The sequence below is a fragment of the Anabrus simplex genome, chromosome 1 (genome assembly GCF_040414725.1).
Source record: "Anabrus simplex isolate iqAnaSimp1 chromosome 1, ASM4041472v1, whole genome shotgun sequence".
In the NCBI taxonomy this organism is placed as follows: Eukaryota; Metazoa; Arthropoda; class Insecta; order Orthoptera; family Tettigoniidae; genus Anabrus; species Anabrus simplex.
The window spans coordinates 152,841,476-152,859,300 of record NC_090265.1 but is presented as its reverse complement, the minus strand read 5'-3'; the positions used below and the strand labels follow the sequence as shown (position 1 = coordinate 152,859,300).

General features: G+C 40.5%; 1 protein-coding gene across 2 annotated transcripts in view; it reads right to left on the bottom strand.

Moving 5' to 3' along the window:
• LOC136885213 (small ribosomal subunit protein uS7) overlaps window positions 1-14,776 on the bottom strand; it is a 46,954-nt gene extending 32,178 nt beyond the window's left edge. The window contains exon 1 of one of the 2 annotated variants that reach the window (XM_067157648.2): window positions 14,670-14,776. The gene's annotated coding sequence lies outside the window, so the exon portion shown is untranslated. The other variant, XM_067157658.2, reaches the window with a different exon arrangement.
• Between the last annotated feature and the right edge of the window lie 3,049 nt (window positions 14,777-17,825).

Genomic DNA, 17,825 nt, shown 5'->3' with positions numbered 1-17,825 from the left:
GCGGCCGTGGCCTTAATTAAGGTACAGCCCCAGCATTTGCCTGGTGTGAAAATGGGAAACCATGGAAAACCATCTTCAGGGCTGTCGACAGTGGGGTTCGAACACACTATCTCCCGAATACTGGATGCACTTAAGCGACTACAGCTATCAATCTTGGTGCAAAATCTTCATTGCATGGAACTTATGCCATAACTCCTCTTTTATAAAAACCAAACCAAACCCCATGGCACTACAGCCCTTGAAGGGCCTTGGCCTACCAAGCGACCGCTGCTCAGCCCGGAGGCCTGCAGATTACGAGGTGTCGTGTGGTCAGCACGACGAATCCTCTCGGTCGTTATTCTTGGCTTTCTAGACCGGGACTCCTCTTTTATATTCATCTTAATTTTTTCACTGCTTGTAAAGAAACATTTCAGCTCGATGTAGATAAGTTTATTTTTAAATTTAAATGATGACAAAATGCAGTATATGCGTTTATTTTCGGTCATGTTCAGGGATTTTTATGTGCAGGCACGAAAAAGTCAGTCACTGGCCAGCGTCTTTCCTATTGAATTTGCATTGGGGGGGGGGGGGTCAAAGCGAGGCAAATGGACTTCATATGTGGAAGTTATTTTTCAAACAATCCCGAAGTTCTTACCTTGCTTAGTTCTTAATTTGCGACAGGAAGAATGTCTCCTTGAATTTTGGTTTCGCGCGTGACTCGGCTTGCTGTCTGACGTACCAGAGTGATCTCCCAACCATGCGCTTTTAACATTTCCACACAGTCATATGCAGTGCAGCGCTCATTTTGTCAGTAGTATGTGTAATAGTGATTAAATACATATCAGTGACATATATACAATTCTTGAGGACAAGTGTATTTCATTTGTGTGGTTCGGGAGTTCGTGCTCGTGCGTGGGGACCTTAGTTCGAAGAAAAAGTGCAGAAGGAACATAGCGTGGTTAAAGCGAAGCAAACGGTCTTCGGATATGGAAGTTATATTTAAATCATACCTCAAGTCCTTAAATCATTATCTCTTAATTTATGACAAGGAGAGAGTCTCATTTGTTTACGTTTCATGAGTGACTCACCTGGCTGGCCAGTAATGTTCTCCCAAACAAAGAGCTTTTAAATATACTGACAGCCGTGTGCAGTGGTGTTCATTTAATCAGTATTATAAGATTGATTAAATAAAGGTCAGTGATAAATGTATAGTTTGGGGACAAGTGGATTGTGTTTGTGTAGTCTGTGTAGTTGAGAGTTCGTGCTTGTGCAGGGTGTTCCTAGTTCAAAGAAAAAGTGCAGAAAGATGTACAATGGATCGTCAAATTAAAAAGAAACGCTCCATAGGTAAACTCAGGGGAAAATAATGCAATATTATGTATGAGTGACCTGGATTAATTTTTAAAGACTATGAATGTGACTAGCGCAGTCAGTGAAACAGCTAAAGCTATAGGTTGTTTTGAAAGAACACTCTATGGTAGAAGGAAGGAACACACACTTGGTCCTTTGCGAACTGCAATTAAAAAAAATGCAAAAAAGGGAAGGACGGCAGAAAAATTAAATAGGATGAAATTGTGTAAAGTGGAGTGTGTCGGGGGGTTCACTCTCTTTTATTTGCTAACATACCACCGACATTGAACGTGATTTTGAGTCTGGTAAATGGAGAAGATTCTTTGCCACGATTTTCCAAAACTACGTTGTATCGCTTCTTACATGACATAGGCTTCCGTTATTTAAGACGGGATAATAAAGCAGCTTTCACTGAAACCGATGAAATTATTCATTGGAGGCACAGATATCTCAGGGAGATAAAACGTCTGAGGGCACAAAATAAAGCTATAATTTATACAGATGAATCATGGGTAAATATTGGGCAGATGACAAAAGAATGGAAGGATACGACACTGAAGAGTCCACAGCAGGCCTCCATTGAAGGGGTGAGTTCGGGACTTAGGCCACCGAAAAGCCGAGGACCGTGTTTGCCTTAGTCCACGCGGGTAATGATCATGGTTTTGTTCCAAATGCTGAACAAACATTTTTATGCCATAAAAACACGGCGGACGCCCACTAGGAAATGACTGGTGAAATTTATGAGAAGTGGTTTTCGGAACAACTGTTGCTGAACACTTCCAAAGGAGCCGTGATCGTGCTGGATAATGCCGCGTATCATTCCCGTAAGTTGGAACCTATGCCGGTGGCTTCTTGGCGAAAAGATGACATAGTACAGTGGTTACGTAAAAAGCAAATATATTTGAGGATGGGATGCTCAAGCGAGAATTGTTGCACATCGCTTCTCAGAAGGGTTCTGTATGATAAGCAGAGAATAGATGAAATGGCAAAAGCAGCAAAAAAGGTATCAAAGCCCACTATATTGCAAGTAAGCACCTCCGACCTCCACAACAAATCCTGTCACTGTTAGCGCTCAACCTCACCCCTCCTGCCGTACACCAACCAAACTCACAAACCATCCCCACCATCGAACTACTCAAAACCCTCCTCACACTGCTAACCAGCTCCACTTAACCCCATTCCCCCCCAGAAACAATGCATGCCCCAAAACCAATTGAAGCATCCCACATCGTTAGCACCCTCCATGCCGAAGTCTCGAACTAAGCCACCAACATATTTCAATTGCTCCACTATCATCTCTCCTTGCCCCCCCCCCCCAAATACTGGAATTTTTACCAAAAAACCTACCAAACAGTCTACGCCCAAAAGGGCTCCATGTTAAAATTGAGAGAAAGGACCAAATGAGGTCGGGGATTTCATTAAAATCCACCGCTGCAGCAGTCGCTCTGCGAGGCAGGCAAAGCGGCAGATTCTACGCCTCTTGCCTTATCACTGCGAGTTAAACCATATTGAGATGGTGTGGTCCCAGGTGAAAAACTACACCCGGTATCATAACGTATCATTCAAGAAAAATGATATGGAAAATTTAATAACTGCTACGTATAAGAACATTATGGTGAACAATTGGGAAAATTAAGTGAAAAAAGTAAAGAAAAATCAAAGAGATTTGTGGAAAGCAGACGAATTACAGGACAATGTCGATGATGAACAGTTTTTAACCCTCTCGTGCGCACAAGCCTCATATAAGGTCCCAAAATTATGTTTCGTTTAGAGCGCCGTTTATTTAATATTGTTATGAATTTGTGGAAAATTGTGACTCTGTTCTTTACTTTAGACCTCATGTGAGGTGTGATATTAGTTACAACTATATCTATGAGATGACAGCACTTCCTTGCAGCTGCGAAGTTGTAGGCAGTTGTGGCGCTCTTGTTATTTGTGTGTTTCATATGGAGACTAAATTATTGAAATTGATACGTCCTTTACAAATATATGCAACTGATAAGTAAAAATGTTTTATATAGCAGAAAAGCATGCTCTTTCCAATGGTATTAGTATTTTTATTGCAATGCAATTTTTTACCATTATTTTGTGTAATAATATAGGGGCCTCATATGAGGTCTAAATGTACAAGAGGTTATGGTTCACAGTCATAACCTCAATTAGAACTACACCATATTGTAGTGTTTTGATGGAATTTTTGATGCATTCCAGCAGACCTCAATGATCGGCTTATACGTTTACGTCCTATGATTGACCATTTCAAGCACATCTTTAGATGTTCTTCCCAGCAGGAAAATTTTCATCAGTTGATGAGATGGTCCCTTTCAAAGGCCGATCAAAGCTGAAACAATGTATGAAGAGTAAACCCTAAACGTGGGGCTTCAAAATTTGGGTCTTAACCATTTCCTCAGGATACATCCATAGCTTTGAGATCTATCAAGGAAAAGTGCAAAATAGTGAAGGTCATTCTGAATTTGGAGCAGTTGGTGATGATGTTCTTAGGCTGCATGAAGACGTGAAGTTCACAAGCCATAAGCTTTTGATAATCTGTTTACGTCGATTAATCTTCTCTAGAAACTTCTTGAAGATGGCATTTATGCTTCCAGGACTATCAGAGCTAACAGGCTTTGTGGTGCTGATCTCAAGCTGCGGTCTGTGAAAATCATGAAGAAGGAACCGAGAGGGTTGTACTCTGTTACGTCGCAGTCCAACATCACAATAACCTGTTGGCATGATAATTCATTTTTACACGTAGCATCTACATTTGCTGGAGCAGAACCTGTAGTTGTTGCTAAGAGATGGTGCCGAAAACTGCGCGCAATCATTGAAATTCCATAACCATATTCCATCATTATTTACGGGTCCCACATGGGTGGCGTTCATCTAATGGACTCGCTCGTAGGTCTTTATCGGCACACCATCAGGCACAAAAGGGAGTATTCCATTATCTACTGAATGTGACCATTGTAAACTGTTGGATCCTCTGGAGAATGAACCCAGATTGTGAGAAGCTGGATCTGTTAGAATTCAAGTCCTCAGTAACTAATTCTTTCATTTACATGGGAAGCAATCATCAACCCAAGAAAGGAAGACCCGCTTCACAGACGCCACCAGCAACCAAAAAAATGGTTGAAAGTGAAGGCTTCCGATAAGCTGAGAAAGGATAGAAGTGCCACCTTCGCGGTTGTTCAAGGAAAACCAGGTATGTCTGCCTTCGCTGCCAATATACCCTTTGTCCTCAAGTGTTTTGAGGAATTCCATAGCAGGAAATAACAGCCACTCCTTAATGCAAAATTAAGTTTGGTAAAACGTGCGTGTAAAACTGACATCCAGCGCACAGTATCTCCCAGTTAGTTGTGTTGTGGTGTGTGTGGACTCCCTTCATGCACATAGGCCTTGTATGAGGTCCGTAAAATTTTCAAAGAAAATGAACTATTATATCTTTTTCTTTAATGTGATTGTATTTTGTAACCTTCCAAAGAATAAAAACTCAAGACCATATTTTTTTTCACTTCGAACTGAAAATGTGTGCACGAGAGGGTTAATAAGACTTTCTTCATCGTCCAGATCATCCTCAAGTTCATCTCCCGAACCCAGTTCAACCACAGCGGGAACATCAGACCTTGCAGAAATGATAGGTGTACGTCCATGGTCTGAGAGCAATGGCAGTGATTAAGGTATGTTGTATTTATTTTACCATCCTACAAATATCAATTTATAAATGATTGAACTTAAAATTACAAATGAAAAATGTGGAACTGTGACGCCCTGTTTGAGTCACACTTGAGCGTGATCTTCATGAGTCGATTTCACAACAGCACGCTTCATCTACACAGTACTGCAATTTAAGGTTGAAACGCTCTATAGAACTATTCTTAAAAACTATTTTTACAGCTATTTACACTGATGTATATAACATATGGTACAGTTTGGAAATGAAATGGCCGATCTTGTCTTAAAGTTCCAATGGGACGTCCTACTTATGTCCACGTTGAATGGAGATAATACAAAATATCAACACTCATAATGCCGTGCTGGGATGCCAGTTGTAGTCTATTGGAATCATAACATTAAAACATTCCTTTTTTACATTTGTAGGAGATCAAACACGTTCACTTATAGTTTTTTTTTTTGGAATGGCCCAAATATTCTAAAGATTAACATCACTTTCTTGAAGAATGAGAATCACTATTAAAGTGGAGTGCCGGTTGGATGGCAAGAATGCTTGTAGAGAGCTTGATCGAGTGTCATGATGCCTGCAATGACAGGCGAAACATGTACCATACTTAAACTTAATATAATAACAGTAATATAGTCCTAAAGACTTTACTAATATTGAATAGGTGGTTTCAATAAATTAACTGTTTAGCTTTTAATAATTGAATTTCAATATGGTCAATATGAAAACAATCCCTTGTAATCAGCAAGATGTATACACCCTACCACATGAAAGCTACCTCTATAATGAAGAATGCATAGATAAGACAGATGGAAGTGGACCAAGCACATCTCAAATAAACAACCACCATGAATCAACTAATAACGCCAGAAAAGATGTTATGGCTAGCCAAAACAGAAAGGGAAGATTATATAAAGAACTATGCAGAAAAGAGAAGAATTTATAAGCAACTATTGAAAGAAAAGAAAACCAAATTCATGGGAAAAAAAAACGGGGGGGGGGGGGGGGTTGAGATTTATACTAATGGCAGATCATTTGAAAGTAGATAGGTAACCTGGTATCTTTTGGCTGTTTGACACAACGCACAAATATAGATCACGTATTAAAAATTTTAAAACAGCTAGTGGTAAGACCATTAGTCCGGATTGGTTAGGTCTTTCTAAATTCCCATGGAGGGAATTAGATATTTTTCCACCAATAGGGCATATCAAAAATCAGATCAAAAATTAGATGTATGGCTTTTCAGGAGTTTGCTAGGCGGGCATTAATTCCATTGTGGAGTTTTGTCTCCCGTATGCAGTTATCAGACTGTGCCTCATAAATTCTGATAAATTTCACCTGCATACACCCCAGCATCAGTGGGTAGGGTCTGACACATCCCACTCTGACGAGTCTAGTGTCAGACCTAAGAGGAAATGCTGGTTAATAGAGCAAACGCCTGAAAAGCCATACATCTAATTTTTGATCTGATTTTTGGTTAGGTCTTGTTATTGGCAAGAACACTGGGCTGAGGGCAAATAAAGGTTAGTGGCCAGCATGTCTCTAGCATCCCCCAGGGCAGTATTGGGTAGTGAAAAGACCATTGTAATCCATCAAAAGAAACTGATATTGACAGGTAAGGTTGTAATCCACCGAAAACCACTGACAGTCACAGGGTTAGAATGCAACAGAATTCCACTCTCACTTGAGTCAAGTTCCTCACTTTTATCTATCCTATCCGGCCTCCCTTGGTCAACTCTTGATCTTTTCTGACCCCGATGGTATTAGGTGTCTAGGTCTAGGGAGTCTCATTTTAACGCCCTTCGTGGTCCATCTTTCTTTGGCAGATAATTTCATTTTTTTGAGGTGTTGGATCCCTTCCATTTTTCTTCTCTCTGATTAGTGTTATACAGAGGATGGTTGCTTAGCTGTACTTCCTCTTAAAACAAAATCACCACTGCTACCACCAGCCACTGAAACCTTTCTTTTTTACAATCTGCTTTATGTCCCACAGACACAGATAGGCCTTATGGTGATACCAAAGGGCTAGGAGTGAGAATGGAGCGATCGTGGTCTTAAGGTACAGCCAATGAATTTGCCTGATGTGAAAATGTGAAACCACTAAAAGCCATCTTCAGGGCTGCCGACAGGGATTTTTTTACAAGTTGCTTTACGTCGCACCGACACAGATACTATCTGTGCACTTTCTAGCGATAGATTTACACTTTAGTGCTGAATCGGTCGACTTCGGTTATCTTCGAGATTCGTATTGGCAACCTGTGAAACACAAACTAAGAATCGCTTATCATCGCTGTGCGACATCTGGCGTACACTTTATGTACTCTTACTGTTGTTGTTTACACAGCAAAGCCAAACTATAGATTTCATGCTAGGAACACGTTTCGCATCGGGAAATATTATATAGTATTATAAATTGTGTGTGTGACACAGTTGGCGTTAAGATAATAAAGGTTTAGAAAATTCATATCGATCGATCATATTATCGATTCAATTCAGATTTCATTTTCATTCAGTTGGCAGTATTTACCGGAACCGGCAGTGCTCCCCTCTTACTCCTCACCGAGTACAAAAATCTATCACTAAAAAGTGCACGTACAGTAGGTCTTATGGCGACTATGGAACAGGAAAGAGATAGGAGTGAGAAGGAAGCAACCTTGGCCTTAATTCAGGTACAGCCCCAGCATTTGCCTGGTGTGAAAGTGGGAAACCATGGAAAACAATCCTCAGGGCTGCCAACAACGGGGTTTGAACCCACTACCTCCGAATACTGGCCGCACTTAAGTGACTGCAGCTATCGAGCTCGGTCACAGTGGGATTTGAACCCACTATCTCCCAAATGCAAGCTGATAGCCACGTTGCCAAAAATCACACAGCCACAGCCACTTGATCAGTCACTGAAACCCCTGTAGGTGAGAATGACTGAATGTTATAAACATAATAACTGAATCAATTATTGGTCTATCAAGGTTTTGACCAGCAAATACGTCGGGAAATGGCAAACCAACACCATACATACATAGTTTTCAGCAATCAGTAAAACAGGATATAGTATTCACTATTCATTAAAGAAAAACTACAGTGGCAGTGAACTAAAGTATTTTGCTATTATTGTGCAAAATAAGAACTTACTATTGCCATTGATGCTTTCACGGCCCGTACTTATAGACATGATACTGTATTGGCTTTTGGGCGTATACCGTGTCAAGAAAATAAGGTGAAATTCTTTAAGTTTCGCAGAGAACTGTGCTCTGCGTCCTCAGAAGAAATCTTTACTGACCACGAGAAAGGCTTCTTAAACAATGACTCTTTGAATTTAGACGTTATAATAGAAGTGGAAATGGTACGTTTATTCGTCAGCAGATGGCTCCCCGGACGTGGCACAACGCTAGCGTTCGAAGCGGACACTGACCGAACCATCAGAACCAGTCTAAGCGGAAAACAAAGAGGTGAAATAACAATAGTGAAGGGACAGGGAAGGGAACTATCTATATAAATTCTTAATGGCTGGCAACCAGGTATTACTTAATTGATAGCCAGTGTCCGTGTTGAAATTGTTGGGATTTCTACGTATTTCCACAGCTTCCCGTATAATCCTGGACCTGTAGTGTCTAGTGTGGGTAAGAGCTTGAGCATCATGAAACATGACATGACCCAACGAGAAAGCGTGCTCAGCTATTGCCGATTTATCTGGTTGGTTGAGACGAATATTACGTTCATGTTCTTTGATACGGGTACCAATGGACCGGCATGTTTGGTCGAAGTATACCTTACCGCAAGTACAGGGAATTTCGTATACCCCAGGATGTAAAAGTGGGGACAATTTGCCCTTGGTTTTACTCAGACTGTGAGCAATTTTAGTGGCAGTGCCAAACACGGTTTTTATATTGTGTGGCAATTCGATCTGTGGTGTTGTGAATGTAAGGCAAGTAGGTTCGGTCAGCTTCCGCTTCAAATGCTAGCATTGTGCCAGGTCCTGGGAGCCACCTGGTGGCGAATGAACGTGCCATTTCCACTTCTATTGAAAATGAAAACCTACAACCTGTTGTCCAGTCATTGACCGGGTCAGGGATGGAATGAATGAATCATATATAGGCTATTAGTACGATGGGGCCGCCACTCCAAAAGTGATTTATTAATGACTGATAGATGCTATGAAATGAGAATGGAGAGTGTTGCTGGAATGAAAGATGACAGGGAAAACCGGAGTAAACCTGTCCCGCCTCTGCTTTGTAAATTCCTGGCGACAGGTCTATTTGAACCACCAATCTTGAATTCTGCCGTCTTATTAGCTCAACTATTTTTATTAAAGCCATAGTTATCAACATTCTCCAAAAAAACAACAGTGATGACTCACCTGACCTTATGCCAATTATGGTCTTGGAAAGTCCCAACAAAAATAAACAAGTGACATTAAAGGAATTTGAAAATGTGGCAACAGAGAAGGGTTTTCAGATAATGAAGAAATTGGTACACATCACATTCAGGGGCCGGGTATAGTGCGCATTGGTATCACCTAAATATCACTATAAAATTTGTCACAAATGGAACATAATAATTACTTTTACACATATCAAGTGAAAAATCCCTGGCAAATTAAGAAATATATGTTTTTTGGAGAATATGAATACGTACTTTACTACTTTACAAGTACATTTGGTGTTGCGCTCACAGTGACACACGTATGTCTTTTGTCTTACACTTTGAACAATTTCGTGTGTGATATCTGTGTTCACTGAAGTTCTTTGCTCTCGTTTCATTCTTCACTTGTCAATGACATCATTTCATGAATTGTATCGCAATATGCAATATTTAATAGGCGACAAAATGATATGGCCAATGTACATAAGAAAAACTCAGTGGACTAGTGATTTCGTTCGAACAGAAATAAAATTATTTATTGGTCCAAGGATCATGCTATTTTTCTTTTGACCTCCATTTTGCTGTTTGTACTGGCCAAAGATAATGAGAATCTACAGACAAAGCACTCCCATTCCACGTTGCTAGCCCTGGACCTGAATAAAGTAACAAAAGACGGCACCAGCAGCGAATGGACAAAGATAATGAGAATCCACAGACATAGCCCTCCCATTCCACGGTCCTAGCCCTGGACCTGAAGAAAGTAACAAAAGACGGCACCAGCAGCGTAGTACGACATAAACTAGTCCTGTCTACAAGCCTTAAGTATGTTTTCATATTTCTCAAATAACGACGGTATTTCTTAATTTGCCAGGGATTTTTCACTTGATATGTGTAAAAGCAATTATTATGTTCCATTTGTGACAAATTTTATAGTGATATTTGGGTGATACCTTTGCGCATCATACCCTCAGGGGCCTGTTCCACGAACAAACTTTGCAACTTTTCACTTTGCACTTTTGTTCCACCATCAATTTACAGATTTAGCTTGCAAAGTGAAAAGTTAGGAATCTTTTCACTTTTCAAGCCTGTTATGTTCCTCCATTGGTACAGAAATGCAAAGTGCAAAGAAATGAAGTGAAAAGTTTTCATAAATCTTGCAAAGAGATAATTCCCTTTTCATCTGTTAATTAACAAGTATGAACACTAGTTTCTCGGCGTAGAATTTTGTTTAGCGATATAAACACGTTACAACGTGAGCTTTTGTCAACATCAAGCGAGGACAGTGATGAATAATCCAATAAGAGAACATACAAAGACTAGATTAATTTTCACAACCTCACTTTGACGGACTTTCGCGAGTGATTTCGTATTACCCCAACACAGGCTGACTATATTCTTGAAATGATCGGTCATTTATTGAAACATGCAACAAAAAGAAGTCAATTCCTTTCCAAAAAAGAACAAACTCTTATATGCTGACATTGGTTAGTAAATGGTGTCCAGCTGTACGGTGTAGCACCAATGCATGGAACATCAAAATCAATTATTTGCAGAACTGTTACGAAAGTTGTAAATATTATAGTAAATGTACCATTTCCAAACAGTACGTTGGCCTCATAATCCACATAATATTGCGACGGGATTTCTAATGAAGGGTGAATTTCCTTCTGTGTGTGGATGTGTTGACTGTAATCTCGTTAACATTGATGTGTGTCATCATTTGAGAGGTTATCTTTAAAGTTGTCAAAAGTGATGTCACTTTTCTCCTTGACAACTTCCAGCACAGCCAGCTTCTTGTAATAACCTTTCTTTCCCATGATAAAAACTTAAACGGTACCACAATTATACCATCAAGTTCGCCACGAAGAGTAAAGCATTAAAATCATAGAGTAGGTATTAGGCCTATACAGTTTGCTCGTGGAATAAATGTGATCAGATCCCTCATTCGCAAAGACTTTCCACTTTGCGAAGAAATTGAAAAGTACAACCTAGATCATGGAACAGATACTTTGCACTTTGCAAGAATTGAAAAGTGAAGAGTGCAAAGTTGAAAAGTTTGTTTGTGGAACAGGCGATACAGCATCCAGAAAGGACACCTTACTATTGAACAACAAACAGCTGGAAGTAGTCAAAAAATGAAAATACCTAGGCATCACCTCAGAGACATGGAGACAACTGTTAAGATAACATAAAGAAGAAAGGACATCAATGGCTACCAAAGCCATCTCTCGACTTGGGAATCTTAACCGCCTAGCTCAGCACACTGCTATGACGCCATCATATGACAATCATGCCCATAACAATATCAGCATTGAACTTATATGGGAAAAACTAACCTAGAGAGAAGAGAGAATTGATAAAGTCAAATAAAGGTTTATAAAACACAGCATATATGAAGGAAAGTACACACCTACAAGACTTGTACACGAGTTGACAAGAAAGACGTTCTATATAGAGGACATCAGACTTAAGCAAACATCCGCCAACTTCAGAAACTTAGCAGACATGTCCAGAGAAAAAAACAAAATAAAAAATCAGACTTTGACATGGACTTTTACAGTATGGATGCAATGCAGAAGAGATTGCGGACAAGAGCCGCCGGTGGCGCTTCCGCAAGCGGGCCGACGTTGGTAATCTTTAGTAAAGATTGAAAAGGAACGTTTTACAATACCTGGAGTACCAGAGAGGAGAAATCCTTCCTCTACGCTTGCTATAACCCCACCATCCCGCCCCAAAAAAACTATTCTTTCTTATATAGGAAAATTGAAAGGAAGACAGCATGAAAGAAGAAATTGCTACCATTATCTTTACTCCCATTGGCCAGCTCTGATCAGCTGTGAAGAAGTCTATGTAACTTTTTTCCGCTAAAGGTCGCATGTGCGCCACACCAACCCGTGCAAAATAAAAACACTCGCTCGTCCAGAAATAAAATGTAATTTAGTAGGTGTAACCTATCTTTGTAAATCCAGGCCAAGCTCTGTCACGAGGACAGTGGCCCCCTTCGAGAGGCTCTTAACTATCGCCGCGGCGCATACTGCCCGCATGGCAAGAAAAAAGTGAATTTAGTGGTTGTAACATAGTCACATTTTCTCAACAGTTGGTGACAGCATCACCCACCGCCAAGCCTATGCGTGTACAGCGAGCGGAGTGTGAGGCGCGCCATGCCCGGCCCGCTTGTGGACGTTTTTTCTTGACTGATAAATTTCATAGTATGTAAATGCAATTCGGCATAACTATAGAAAGCGGCACACAAGGATTAGCAACACGAGCCACCACTAGGTGGCGCAAGTGAGTTTACTGTCGCACTAGAAGCGCTTAGAGGGAGCGCCGCGAGGAACGACAATGCTGCCAACTGTTGCTTGTACAGCTGTCTTCTTGTTGGTTTGCAATGGCTGTTTGTGGAGGTTGTGACATTCAGGTGAAGAAGTTTATAGCTTGGCCTGGATTTAAAATGATAGGTTACAGCTACTAAATTACGTTTTTTCTTGCCGTGCGGGCAGTATGCGCCGCGGCCATAGTTAAGAGCCTTGCGAAGGGAGTGTGGCTCCCACTGTTCTCATGACAGAGCTTGGCCTGAATTTAAAACGATAGGTTACAGCTACTAAATTATGTTTTTTCTTGCCGTGCGGGCAGTATGCGCCGCGGCCATAGTTTTTTGCTAGGGGCTTTACGTCGCACCGACACAGATAGGTCTTACGGCGAGCAGCCATAGTTAAGAGCCTCCCGAAGGGAGCCACTGTTCTCATGACAGAGTTTGGCCTGGATTTAAAATGAAAGGTTACAGCTACTAAATTACGTTTTTTTCTTGCCGTACAGGCAGTATGCACCGTGGCCATAGTTAAGAGCCTTTGTTCTCATGACAGAGATTGGCCTCGAGGTGCAAAAATACCTTAAAGCTAATAAATGATCTTTCTGTCTCGCGCCGAGGCCATTTCAAACTTCCCTGGCCGCTTCATAATTGTTTTCTCCTGCAATGGTTGTAACACAATCTCGGCCTCATCCTAGGTGTCCATGACGTCATCCTCTTCCATATGTGAACCAATCACCGATAAAAGCAATGGAGTATGACGTGTAAAACAGTACTTTTGGTTATAAAAGCAAATGTACTTCTAGGGGCGGGTGGGTTGGTCCCTGGCTAGCGTATTGAACACACCCCTCTTCCACAATCATTTTCAGGTGAGAATAGCAGCATTTAAAATAATATTTTATGTTTTAAACCTTGCGTGCCGCTTTCTATATTTCTACCATGCAATTCTAGTGTAGCTGAGGATGACCTGAGAGGTCGAAACCGGTCCTATATGTGATAATAAAATAGTACTGATTAGGTGGAACTTTTCTTTCATTTATGACTTATGTGGAAGTTTTACCGAGCCGCCAACCAAGAAAAGACTTACCATTGCAAGACTAACCGTACATGGCTGTGCAACAAGAAATACTATGTGCCTAACTAGAATTGTGTGTGTTCCCTATGCGGAAAATACTGTGAAAAATACCATATTGTGCTCTGCCTGTAAAGGACCACGAGTATCACACAATACAGAAAGGAATAATTAAAGACACCCTGTATACCTTTTCGGGTGCACCTTCCCATTATTAACACATCACTAAGAACGCGTCTTTCCATAACTGGTCTCGCTGGTCAAAATAGAGGTTCGAACGACAAACTAAAGCAGTCACTAGGCCCATTGTGAGCCCTATGTATCAGACTTACCAGTGGAGAGATAGAGAGAGGTCAAATAGTACAATGCCTCGAACTGGATATATCGCACAGAAAACAAAAAGAAACCTGGACGAGTCACAGAACGAACGCCTTCGGAGTCGTTCGATCAATTGTAATGAAGCCATCAGTTCTCCCAAATAACTGGCCCAATCTAATTTCTTATATCTATTCATCTCATGCGACAGGTAGGCTACAAATTGCTAATTACAGACTCAACAAACTACATTCAACAGATCCACCACTAATAAGGAACGTCAAATAGCAACACGGATTGAGGTTAGTTGTCGCTATTGTATTCCAAGAACAGATTTTCAGTTAGATTAACTGCACAATTACAGAGTGTACTGTTCACAACATCGCACATAACCATATATAATGATGAATCGCCCAGTAATAACGTAGCACAGGAATACAATGTGCTACAGCAAAATGGAACATACCACGTGTCTCCGGAATAAGATGTCCACTCAAAAGTTTACCACATGCATATCTCAATATCGCTACGAAATATATAGAGCTTTCGGCAAAGAGCAATACGTTATTATTTTGACCAATATACACAAGAAATTCATAAATACATGCCTTGTTTCAAAATTGGCTTTGCCTCACAACTAGCTCAACACTCTAAAAGACAGTAAAAGGAAAAGAAACTCTATAGCATCACAAGGATGTCTTCCAGTTCCGATATGCTTTGGTCATGGAGATTCAAGACTCATTCAAAATATGTATAAATATTTCAGGACCAGAAATATAATAAAGTTTTATTGCAGTCAATGGCCATACATAAATTGTTCTACACTTTACTGTATTCATGTAAGATCTTTCCTCTTTTGCTACACTTATTGAAGTGGTATCGTTAACATATTTTCCCACATAATATGCACACGCATTCGTCACTTGGTTCGTGATATATCTTCTTTCTTTTCTCTCTTGAGGAGATTGGTTGGGATTGATTGTTCTATCGCCCAGTCACAAGCGTTTCTGAATATCACACTTAATTCACTTTTAAGTTACACACGCATCACTAGTAGTCTTTAGCATAATTAGAATACTTGATAGCAGGTAATACTAAGAAAAAGGTATATGACGCACAAAATCGAGGGACGTTATGCTCGCCCAGGCAACTTGTAGAAGTGTCACTTCCAAGCATTCATGAAAAACAATTGAATTACTATCGCGTGATTACAACTTTATTCGAGTGGAATCAAGGTACTCGTTAAGAATAGTAATGATTTGTGGTGAAGGTTGGAATAGCAAGATTGAAATTCTCGTGGGCAAAGGTATGTTAAGAGTAATTAATTTCCGCATTAAGAGTCTCTATTGAGGCGCATATTGGGGGAATTGAAAAAATAAATGATCACTGTCGCCATTATTATCTCCACTCCATTATTATGTGAAGCGATATTGATAAATAGGGGTTAGTGCATGATTAAAACGTAACCTTATAACATTAATAATATGGCACGTCGCCATAAGACCTATCTGTGTCGGTGCGACGTAAAGCCCCTAGCAAAAAAATAATAATATGGCGTCGCGTGTACTTACCGTTGGCAAACCATGGTTGTTTCGGAATGGTAGGCTGCAATTGATAATAGTGTTGTCCATTCGTACCGGCAGAAAATCGCCATATTGTGTTCCACGCTTGATGAGCATCCTGTTTAATACGTGAAAAGAAATCACAAACCGGGATTTTAAGTTGCAATACATGTGTGATATCAGCACTCGCCTCTTTGGCTGCTAAATCGGCTATATCATTACTACGTGGTTACTATGTCCTTTTATCCAATGTAACGTTATAGAAAAACCAGACTTCTCGAGCTGAAAAAGAAGGTATGTAACCTCGTATACATACGCATTGTGATATATCTCTTTTACACAAAGCTTATGATGAAATCCTTGTACAGCCAGTCTGATGATAGCACTGCGCATGTTCTTATTTGGGCCCATCCAGTATCTGCTTCTCATAGCATCCGTCACGTAAACATCCGGCCAGATTTCTTCTCTTTTGCATAACCTCACATTAAGGTGAGCAATGATTTGAGGTGTCGATGATGCAGAAAGATATATAAGATCCTCGATAAGGAAAGACTCCTCAGCCAACTCATAAGCTAGCCTAGATGGAGACGTCTTAGAAATACCAAATATTCTTTTCAGAAAGGTAGCTTTGACTTTTTCAAGGGTAGTTAGGTCTGATGTTGAAAATTTGTTCCAGATTAAATCTATGCCATATGTCAGAATGGGTAGTATCTGTGCATGAAAAAGTTTCATTGCCGAGGGTATTGATATTTTGGGTGAGTCTTGTATATCGTAGATTCCTCTTATTGCTGCTGCTGCTCTTTCCCTCACATGAATTTTGAACGAAGATCCTGTCGTTTGTAGAGTGATGCCGAGGTAACGAAACTTATTTACTGTTGTCAAGTCTACCCCTGCATATGAAATTCTACCTGTCGCTGCTATTCTTCCTCCTTTTTTGAAAACCACACGGACCGTCTTTTCCTTGTTAACATGGAAGTCGTTTGTTTCAGCGCATTCCTGTAATCTATCTACAGCGATCTGAAGGTCTTCTCTGTTTCTCGTTCCTATTATCATGTCATCTGCGTAAACATAGAGCACTGTCGATAGGTTATCTGTTATTCTTGTGATGTCTGTTGTAGCTACGTTAAAAAGCGTAGGGCTAATGGGTCTCCTTAGCACCAGAAATATGCAAAGACGTTTTAAATACATGCACGTCCAACAATATTATACCTTTCTTCTGCTGGGTCGGGTATGAAATGAGAAGAAATATAATAGTGTTTCGTTTCCGACCGAAAACATTTCAGCCTCTTCGGAGGGATTAGTCAGATGAAATCAATGACGTGACCCGGCTCCATGGCTAAATGGGTAACGTGCTGGCCTTTGGCCACAGAGGTCCCGGGTTCGATTCCCGGCAGGGTCGGGAATTTTAACCATCATTGGTTAATTTCCCTGGCACGGAGGCTGGATGTATGTGTTGTCTTCATCATCATTTCATCCTCATCATGACACGCAGGTCGCCTACGGCGTCAAATCAAAAGACCTGCACCTGGCGAGCCGAACCCGTCCAGGCATCTCCCGGCACCAAAAGCCATACGCCATTTCATTTTTTAAATGACGTGACATTACGTGATAGGTAGGGAGAGGCCAAAATGCGATGCCATCAAATAATATTATGGAGGAATATCGCACGATGTGCATACATAAGAAAAAATAATTACACGGTTCATTTTTTTTTGCTAGTGGCTTTTCGTCGCACCGACACCGAAACACAGCCCTGTGGGTACCGTGAAGAATTTTCCCACACAATTCGCAAACCTAATTTCCATCTGGTTCTGGGAAGTACTTTCTATTGCACAGCTTGTAAGGAAATCCATGGAACACGCACCGCGTTATCAATCAATCAATCAATCAATCAATCAATCAATCAATCAATCAATCAATCAATCAATCAATCAATCAATCAATCAATCAATCAATCAATCAATCAATTAATCAATCAATCAATCAATACATAAATAAATCAATCAATCAACCAATCAATGAATCAATCAATCACTACTGATCGGCATTTAAGGCAGTCGCCCAGGTGGCAAGATTCCCTATCTGCTGTTTTCCTAGCCTTTTTTAAGTGATTTCAAAGAAATTGGAAATTTCTTGAACATTTTCCTTGGTAAGTTATTCCAATCCCTAACTCCCTTTCCTATAAACAAACATTTGCCCCAA